The sequence below is a fragment of the Vitis vinifera genome, chromosome 9 (genome assembly GCF_030704535.1).
Source record: "Vitis vinifera cultivar Pinot Noir 40024 chromosome 9, ASM3070453v1".
Lineage (NCBI taxonomy): Eukaryota > Viridiplantae > Streptophyta > Magnoliopsida > Vitales > Vitaceae > Vitis > Vitis vinifera.
In genome coordinates this window covers 10,885,284-10,895,929 of record NC_081813.1, presented here as the reverse complement: position 1 = coordinate 10,895,929, position 10,646 = coordinate 10,885,284, and the positions used below count along the sequence as shown (strand labels likewise).

General features: G+C 38.6%; 1 pseudogene; it reads left to right on the top strand.

Moving 5' to 3' along the window:
* Nucleotides 1-952: 952 nt before the first annotated feature.
* LOC132254272 (uncharacterized) lies at nt 953-8,077 on the top strand (annotated as a pseudogene).
* Nucleotides 8,078-10,646: the final 2,569 nt, after the last annotated feature.

Sequence of the window (10,646 nt, the reverse complement as noted above, 5' to 3'; positions counted from 1 at the left end):
TGGCCGTTGGAAGTTATCCAAAGGAAATAAAAACCGAACTTTGCATTAATGAACCATTAATGAAAAACGACTACCTTACCTTCCAGGTGCGAGAAATTTCCATGGGATTGCATCCAAGCCATCACATAACATCCATACTTTGAGAAACTAAAAGTTTTAGCCAATCATGGTTTCTTCAACTCTCACAAGTGATCAAGAGGATAGTCTTTTGGGAGTCCTCAGAAAATGTAAAAAGGTCATTGGATGGCACATTTCTGATCTGAAAGGGATTAGCCCTTTGGTATGCACCCACCATATCTACATGGAGGAAGATGCAAAACCAGTGAGGCAGCCCCAGAGGAGGTTGAATCCTCACATGCAAGAGGTGGTAAGGGGTGAAGTTCTGAAGCTACTTCAAGCAGGGATCATATATCCCATTTCAGATAGCTTGTGGGTGAGCCCAACCCAAGTAGTCCTAAAGAAATCTGGAATTACTGTGATCCAGATTGAGTAAGGGGGGGAAGTCTCTACACGTCTTACCTCAGGATGGAGGGTGTGTATAGACTACAGGAGGTTGAATTCAGTGACTAGGAAGGACCATTTCCCATTGCCTTTCATGGACCAAGTCCTTGAGAGAGTCTCCAGGCATCCTTTCTACTATTTTTTGGATGGTTACTCGGGGTACTTCCAAATAGAGATTGATTTGGAAGATAAAAAAAAGACAACCTTCACTTGCCCCTTTGGTACTTTTTCCTATAGGAGGATGTCATTTGGTCTATGTAATGCACCTACAACTTTCCAAATATGTATGTTAAGCATCTTCAGTGATATGGTGGAGCGCATCATGGAAGTCTTCATGGATGACATCATTGTTTATGGAGGTTCTTATAAGGAGTGTTTGTTGCATTTAGAAGCTGTTCTCCAAAGATGTATTGAGAAAGACCTAGTGCTAAATTGGGAGAAGTGTCATTTTATGGTACAACAAGGAATTGTCTTAGGACATATAATCTCCAAGAATGGCATTGAGGTAGATAAGGCAAAGATGGAGCTAATTGTTAAGTTGCCACCTCCCACAAATGTTAAAGGAATTAGGCAATTCCTAGGACATGCCGGGTTCTATAGGAGGTTCATTAAGGATTTCTCAAAAATCTCAAAACCTCTTTGTGAACTCTTGGTAAAGGATGCCAAGTTTGTGTGGGATGAGAAATGTTAGAAGAGTTTTGAGGAACTGAAGCAATTCCTCACAACTGCACCAATAGTGAGAGTCCCAAATTGGAAATTACCTATTGAGGTAATGTGTGATGCAAGTGATCTTGCTATGGGGGTTGTTTTGGGGCAAAGAGAAGATGGAAAGCCCTATGTGATTTATTATGCAAGCAAAACTTTGAATGAGGCTCAAAGGAACTACACAACTACTGAGAAGGAGTTGTTGGCAGTAGTTTTTGCCTTGGATAAGTTTCGTACCTATTTGGTAGGGTCCTTTATAATGGTGTTCACTGACCATTCTGCTTTGAAGTACTTGCTAACCAAGCAAGATGCCAAGGCAAGATTGATAAGATGGATCCTTTTGCTTCAAGAATTCAATCTCCAAATCCGGGATAAAAAGGGAGTAGAAAATGTGGTAGCTGACCACTTGTCAAGACTTGTGATAGCACATGACTCACAAGGCCTACCTATCAATGATGACTTCCCTGAGGAGTCTCTCATGTCAATAGAGGTAGCTCCATGGTATTCTCACATTGCAAATTACTTGGTTACTGGAGAAGTTCCAAGTGAGTGGAGTGCCCAAGACAAGAAGCATTTCTTTGCTAAGATCCATGCCTATTATTGGGAGAAGCCTTTTTTCTTCAAATATTGTGCGGATCAAATCATAAGGAAATGTGTTCCTGAACAAGAGCAATAAGGAATTATATCCCATTGTCATGATAGTGCATGTGGAGGTCATTTTGCTTCCCAGAAAACAGCCATGAGAGTGGTCCAATTAGGTTTTTGGTGGCCTCTCTTTTCAAGGATGCCCACTCTATGTGCAAGGGATGTGATCGGTGTCAAAGGCTTGGAAAGCTAACACGCCGGAATATGATGCCCTTGAACCCCATCTTGATAGTGGATGTCTTTGATGTTTGGGGGATAGACTTCATGGGACCATTTCCAATGTCATTTGGACACTCCTACATTTTGGTAGGAGTGGATTATGTCTCTAAGTGGGTAGAAACAATCCCATGTAGGAGCAATGATCATAAGGTGGTTCTCAAATTTCTCAAGGAGAACATCTTTTCAAGGTTTGGAGTGCCTAAGGCCATTATCAGTGATGGAGGAACCTACTTTTGCAACAAGCCTTTTGAGACTCTTCTAGCCAAATATGGGGTCAAGCACAAGGTAGCTACACCTTATCACCCTCAAACAAGTGGCCAAGTTGAGTTAGCCAACCGGGAAATCAAGAATATACTAATGAAGGTGGTGAATGTGAATAGGAAGGATTGGTCTATTAAGCTCCTGGATTCATTATGGGCTTATAGGACCGCTTATAAGACCATCCTTGGAATGTCTCCTTATCGCCTTGTTTATGGCAAAGCGTGCCATCTCCCAGTGGAGGTTGAATATAAAGCATGGTGGGCAATCAAGAAGCTCAACATGGATTTGACAAGAACCGGGTTAAAGAGATGTTTGGATTTGAACGAATTGGAGGAAATGAGGAATGATGCTTACCTCAATTCAAAAATTGTAAAAGAAAGGTTGAAGAAATGGCATGATCAGTTGGTAAATCAGAAAAATTTTACCAAGGGACAAAGAGTCTTGCTTTATGACTCTAAACTTCATATTTTTTCGGGAAAATTGAAATCAAGGTGGACGAGTCCTTTCATAATTCATGACGTTCAATCAAATGGGGTAGTGGAACTACTCAACTTTAAGAGCACTCGAACTTTCAAAGTGAATGGGCATCATCTCAAGCCTTATATGGAATCATTTTCCCGAGACAAGGAGGAATTCATCCTCCTTGATCCACCTCTGACATGAAAACATTCAGTTCATGGTTGAATTTAGTCTCTTCAAAGACTAAAAAGTTCATCTTCTTTTTGTTTCCTTTTGCGTTGATTTTATTTTAATCTAGTGTTTTTTTTTCTTGTGTATACGCATGTTTTGATTTTTATTTTCGACCTTAATTTCATTCTAATGTGGTTTGAAAGGTAGGAGAGCTTGAAGAATGAAGTCAAGAGGAAAACAGGGGAAAACAAGGGAGAAAAGCCAAGACACAAGGAATTTCGCACTACTCAATTCTCTAGTGCGAAATTCGCACCACCCTACCCCCTTGTGCGAGCTTCGGCAGGACCAACAAACTCTCATTCTCCGTGAGATTCAGCAGCACCTCGGTCTTTTGCCACTAGCTCCACCTATTTCTCTTGTGCCCTCAGAGCCTTTTGCTCCAGCTGATGATCTTGCTCCAGCTGATGATCTTGCTCCAACTGACGATCTTGATCTAGCTGATGATGCTACACCTGTAGCAGTACCTTCCACAGTTGCAGCTGAGGACCCCTCCTATCCACCAGAGGAGCCTACTACTTGATCATACGATCACTCCTTATCTATATTCTATGTTTTTGGATGTGATATATATTTTGGACCACTTTTATAATGGGATTGGATGTATTCCATGTTTATCTTGTATATTGTACTCTCTCAGTTTTTATAGACATCTTCCTTTTTGTGTATTTTAGCTATTCCTTTTTATTTCCTCTACTCATCACTCTTATGTTTTTTTCTTTTGCAACATGTGGTTTCTCCTGTCCATTCAGAATCCCTTACTATCAGGAGGTATCACTTCCTCCCTTTTATTATCACTTGCTTTTGGAACATTGGGGACAATGTTCATCCTGGTTGGGGGGGAGAGTTGAGGAAGTAATTTGTTGGATTTTCGGTTAGGTTATTTTGCTAACAAATTTTTGCAGACTCTCTTTGTTTCTCAAAGATAAATTCTCAAAAGTAAATGGGAGAAATTAAATTCTTATCTTATTGCCATAGTCTCAAAGTTTGTATTATGCTTATTAAAGTTGAAATTGGTGAAGCTCCTTTTGATTCCAATCTTAAGTCTTCCACTCTAATCTTTTCACACATGATTGGAGCCAAAATATGTGCTCTAATGGCACATATTTGATATGATTTGTGCACCAAAGGACATTCAAATCACCCAACTTGACCTAAATCAATGCTAAGGCCCTAGCCATGAGTTTAATCTATACTTTGGAGATTTATCTCAGGTTCAAGGGAAGAAAATTGTGCAAATTGAATGACTTTCGATTTTGAAAGATCAAGAAAGGACTAAATGAGGAAATAAGTGAGTCAAGACTCATTGAACGTAAGGAAAGGCAAAACAAGGATATCATGAGGTTGGAGGATGATTAATGACCATTATGGAGTAAGAAAGAAGGTAAGAAAGCATGGGAAATGAGGCATGAAGCAAGATTTAGCTGCATGGAAATTTAGAACTCAAAAATCTGATGGCATTATATACTCTGACTTTGAGGACAAATTTGGAGCACTTTCTGGAGTCCATTATATACATACTATATATCGTTTTGAAGCTTGGGAAGTCAGGAGTCCAACGCTTCAAACGGTTTGCAAATCGGAGCTGAAATGAAGAAGTTATGGCCATTTGAAGACAACCGCACCAAGCTGGAGGGTCATTTCGAAATGATTTCGAAATTCAACTTATGATTTCGAAATTCAACTTATGAATTCGAAATCCACTTCGAAAAGACACCAATTTCGAATTCACCCACTTCCACTTTGATGTTCCGCCTCCTCTACCCCGGGAATTGCATCTATTCAACTTATGAATTCGAAATCCACTTCGAAATGACACCAATTTCGAATTCACCCACTGCCACTTTGATGTTCCGCCTCCTTTACCTCGGGAATTGCATCTAAAGCACTCCATCCGCCCTAGGTGGACCCCACACGACTAGAAATCACCATTTTATTATTTTTAACCATTTTTAGGAAATTATTTTGTAATAAGTGGCCAATGAGAGTGTGCCACATGTTAGGTAATTAAGGATATTATATAAACTCTCTCAATTCTAGGTTTTAGGGATCTTGGATTTTTTTCTGGAGTTTTTGACATTGAAGGAGGAAGAAGACGAGAACTTTGGTTTGTTTTCTTTTTCTTCTTTATTGAATATATTGTTTTTAGTTTCTTTTGATTCAAATTATGGATTTTTACCCTACTATGGATTGTGAATGTGAAATCACCCCCATAAGAGGCTAAGATCCAACTTGGGGCTTCAAGCATGAAAACCTAAGGGTTAAGAAACCTATAGGGACAATGGGTGAATTATTATAACAATGAGATTAATTATTGGTTGAGTGACAATTTATCAATTTTTTTTTATCCTATCCTTGTGAGTTCGTTTAGGGAATGATATGGTAGGTTATTACTTGATACTAGTGATTCTTGGTAATTCTTGATCATTAGTTATCCTCATCTTACCTACCGTTATTTGCCCCTAAACAAAGCTATAAGGAGTAGGAATAGTTAAAAAGCCAAATCTTAAATTGATAATCAATCTCATTCATTTGATGATTTTAGGAATCTGTTTTAAAAAGGAAAAATTAGGTTTCGGATGCAATTGTGAGTTATAGAACTCAACTTGATCACGAGTAGCCAAGGATCCGAAAACCCTAAGATCATATTACTTAAAATATCCTTGTTTTCTATAATTTCTATACCCTAGGTTGGATTGTGGAAAACCCCAAACTTGAATCAATTGAATTTAAAATCAATATTCATTTTCTCTTATTAATTTAATTTCTTTTACTTAGTTTCACATTATTCACATATTGTTTTTCACTTAAGGATTTAAACAAAAACAATTCATTTATTCTAGTATTGACAATTTTTCATAAGCCAGTCCTTGAGAACGATACCCGGAATACTACAAAAACCGTAGTGACTCTTTCTCTAGTTTTTCTTGACCAGAGTTACTACATAAAAAGGTTGAGTATTTTGGTATAATAGAGAAATTCCGGTCAAGAAAATGGCGCCGCTGTCGGGGATTGGCAATCGTCATAACTAGGATATAGTGCATTGCTTTGTTTTAGTTCTTTTATTTTTTTATCTTTATACATATTTTTCTTCTATTTTATGCTTGGTTGGGAAAGAGATATTTCAGGTAGACTTCAAAGAACAACTGAGGAATCTCAACCAAATAAGGAGGACACTGAAGAATTCAACAGTAATAACAACAGGCCACGACCACCTATGCAGGGCCAAAGAACTATGAGAGAGCTTCTAAATCCTCCTAGGTTGAGCACACTATCGTGTTTTATGCTACCTCCAAATCATGATCATGTTACCATTCGGCCTCAAGTGGTGTCTCAACTACCCATTTTTAGGGGGACAAAAAATGAAAATCCATACTCTCACATCAAGGAATTTGAGGACATCGTTTCAATTTTTCGAGAAGCCAACACTCCTTTGGAGATCTTTCGCATGAAACTATTCCCCTTGTCATTGAAGGATAAAGCTAAGACTTGGTTAAATAGTCTTAGACCTTATAGTATCAGAAATTGGGGTGATCTACAATCAATGTTTTTGCAGAAATTCTTCCCAACACATAGAACCAGTGCATTGAAAAAGGAGATCTCAAATTTCAAGGCTATGGAGGATGAGAAGTTTTTTGCATGTTGGGAAAGATTCAGGGAGATTGTTGCAGCTTGCCCCCATCACGGATTTGACAACTGGATGCTAGTTTCGTATTTCTATGAAGGTATGGCACCACCAATGAAACAACTTCTCGAGACTATGTGTGGAGGAGATTTCATGAATAAAAACCCCGATGAAGCATTTCAATTCCTTGATTATGTTGCTGAGGTATCTAGAAGTTGGGATGAACCAATCGTCAAGGAACCATCTAGAGATAGAACAATGAATAGGGCAAGAGCTAGTGGAGTGTATACCTTACCAGAGGGTTTAAATGTCCAAGCAAAGTTAGCAACCGTTATGAGAAGGTTGGATGATTTGGAAGCCAAGGGAGTTCAAGAGGTACAAATAGTCAATGATGGGGTAACTCAATTGTGCTTGATATGTAAGTCTACGGAACATGGTGTGCAATCTTGTCCCACTCTACCTGCAGTGCAAGATATGTTTACGGAGCAAGCCAATGCCTTAGGGACATACAAGCAATATTCTAGCAATTCTCCATATTCCAACACTTATAATCCGGGTTGGAGGAATCATCCAAATCTATCATGGAGGGGAGGTAACAATGGCCAATTTCAATAGCAAGGAAACCGATTTCAGGGTAATCAGACTAATGTGCAGCAAGGTTTTCAACCACAAGGTATGCCATCTTAGAATTTTCAACAGCAACATCAAACCTCATCATCTAACTCAAGCTTGGAAGACATGATGAGAGAGTTTATACAGAAGCAAGACAAGTGTAATAAAGATCAAAATAGGATAAATGCTCAAACATCTCAAGAACTAGTAGATATTCGAACCACTTTGAGCCAACTTGATGTAAGTTTATCTCAAGAGAAAGGAAAATTCCCAGCTCAACCACAGAAAAATCCGAGATGAGTAAATGAAGTTTCTGAAGTGCAAAAAGAAGATTGCAATGTCGTTATCACACTCAGAAATGGGAAAGAATACGAAGGGCCCAAGTTACCTGTAAGTGAAGAAGATATTCCTGCTAGAGATGAACCAACTGTGGAGAAAAATGTTAGAAATGAGAAAGCGTCTGAAAAATATGAGGAAGTCATTGTGAGCAAAAATAAAATGAGTGTTTCCAATCATTTGCCTTTCCCTTCAGCTATGCAGAGACACAAAGTGGGGGATAAGACTTTAGAGATTTTGGAAGTTTTGAAGCAAGTGAAGATCAACATTCCACTCCTTGATATGATCAAGCAAGTTCCTGCTTATGCAAAGTTCCTCAAATATTTATGCACTGTGAAGAGAAGGATTAAATTAATCAAGAAAGCATTCCTCACCGAGCAAGTCAGTGCCATCATTGAGAATAAAGCAATGGTGAAGTACAAAGATCCAGGTTGTCCTACCATCTCAGTCCAGATGGAGATTCATTCGTGGAAAGGGCTTTGTTAGATTTGGGAGCTAGTGTGAATTTGTTTCCATATTCAATCTATAAGCAATTGGGATTGTTTCCATATTCAATCTATAAGCAATTGGGATTGGGAGAGCTTAAGGCTACTACCATTACACTCTCTTTAGCAGATCGTTCGATTAAAGTACCTAGAGGAGTAGTCGAAGATGTTTCGGTGCAAGTTGAAAAGTTCTACTACCCAATGGACTTTGTGGTGTTAGATACAGAACCATTGAAAAAGGGTATGAATTTTGTTCCAATTATTCTTGGGAGACCCTTCCTTGCTACAGCCAATGCTCTCATTAATTGTCGAAATGGATTGATGCAATTATCTTTTGGGAACATGACAGTGGAAATGAATGTCTTCAATTTATGCAAGCAACCAATGGACCATGATGATGTGGAAAATGAGGAAGCATGCCTTATAAAGGCCTTGGTGCAAGAACACACAGAAAAGTTAATGGAAGAAAATATAGATGAATTTTTCTCTACAATCGTTAAGGAAGAATGTGTTCAAGTTGCTGTAAAATGGAAAGAAAGATATACGATTCAATCTTTGAACAGTGTTGAGAATGATGAAGAAAGCAAAAAGGAAGAGGTTGAGATCAGCAAACCAGAGTTAAAGCCCCTACCACATGGTTTAAAGTATGTTTATTTAGAGGCAAATGAAGAAAAACCTGTGGTAATTTCTGCTACATTAACAGAAGAGCAAGAAATGAAACTTTTGAAGGTGCTTAAAGAGAATAAAAGAGCGATTGGTTGGTCCATTTCAGATTTGAAAAGGATAAATCCCTTGATTTGTACGCATCATATTTATTTGGAAGAGAATGCAAAACCAGTAAGGCAGCCACAAAGAAGGCTAAATCCCCTTATGCAAGATGTAGTCAGAAATAAGGTATTGAAGCTTTTAGATGCAGGTATTATTTATCCTATCTCTGACAGTAGTTGGGTGAGCCTCACTCAAGTAGTACCTAAGAAAAGTGGGATAACTGTGATGAAGAATGATGAAGGAGAGCTCATTCCTACAAGGTTGACTACAGGTTGGCGAGTATGCATTGATTTTAGAAAGTTGAATGCAGTCACTAAGAAAGATCATTTTCCATTACCTTTCTTAGATCAGGTTTTGGAGAGGGTAGCTGGTCATGACTATTATTGCTTCTTGGATGGCTATTTAGGCTATTTTCAAATTGCCATTGCATTGGAGGATCAGGAGAAAACCACATTCACATGCCCATTTGGCACTTATGCTTATAGGCGCATGCCTTTTGGTCTTTGTAATGCACCGGCCACATTTCAAAGGTGTATGCTTAGTATTTTCAGTGACATGGTAGAGAGAATCATGGAAGTTTTCATGGATGATCTAACTGTTTATGGGAAGACCTTTGATGAGTGTCTCTTAAATTTGAAAAAAGTTTTGAAAAGGTGCATTGCAAATGATTTGGTCCTAAATTGGGAGAAATGTCACTTCATGGCAACCTCAGGGGTAGTACTTGGTCATATCATCTCTAAAGAGGGCATTCAGGTAGATCCAACAAAAATTGAGCTCATCTCAAAGCTACCTTCGCCTACTACTGTTAAAGAGGTAAGACAATTTTTGGGACATGCAGGTTTTTATAGAAGGTTCATACAAGACTTCTCAAAAATCGCTCAACCTCTTTGTGCTTTACTACTTAAGGATGCAGAATTCATATGGACTAAAGCATGCCAAGAAGCTTTCAAGAGGCTAAAGTCACTCCTCACTACTGCACCAATTGTGAGATCTCCAAATTGGTCTCTCCCATTTGAGTTGATGTGCGATGCTAGTGACTATGCAGTGGGAGTTGTACTAGGTCAAAGGGAGGATGGAAAACCATATGTGGTGTACTATGCTAGTAAAACCCTCAATGATGCTCAGAAGAACTACACAACTACTAAAAAGGAGCTCCTTGCAGTGGTATTTGCACTTGATAAATTCAGGAACTACCTTTTGGGAACTTCAATAGTAATTTTTACTGATCATTCGGCCTTGAAATATCTACTCAACAAAAAGGATGCCAAAGCAAGAGTTATCAGATGGATCCTTCTCCTTCAAGAATTTAACATTTAAATCAAGGATAAGCAAGGGGTAGAGAATGTGGTTGCTGATCATCTTTCCCGAGTTAAAGTAGAGTCACATTTCGAGGAAACACAAATTAATGAGGAGTTTCCTAATGATGCACTTTGTGTAGTGGAGAAGTTGCCTTGGTTCGCAAATATAGTCAATTACTTAGCAATCGGAGAGCTTCCATCAGAATGGAACATGGAAACAAAGAAGTATTTTCTTTCACGGGCAAAACACTATGCTTGAGATGATCCATATTTGTATAAGTTTTGCCCAGATCAAATTATGCGGAGATGTGTTCCAGAGGATGAACAACAAGACATATTGCGAATGTGCCATGAAGGAGCTTGTGAAGGTCATTTTGCTTCAAGGAAGACTTCAGCAAAAATTCTACAGAGTGGATTCTATTGGCAAACTATGTTCAAGGATTGTAACACTCATTGCAAAAGTTGTCCACAATGTCAACAACTGGGGAAAATCAATACAAGGTA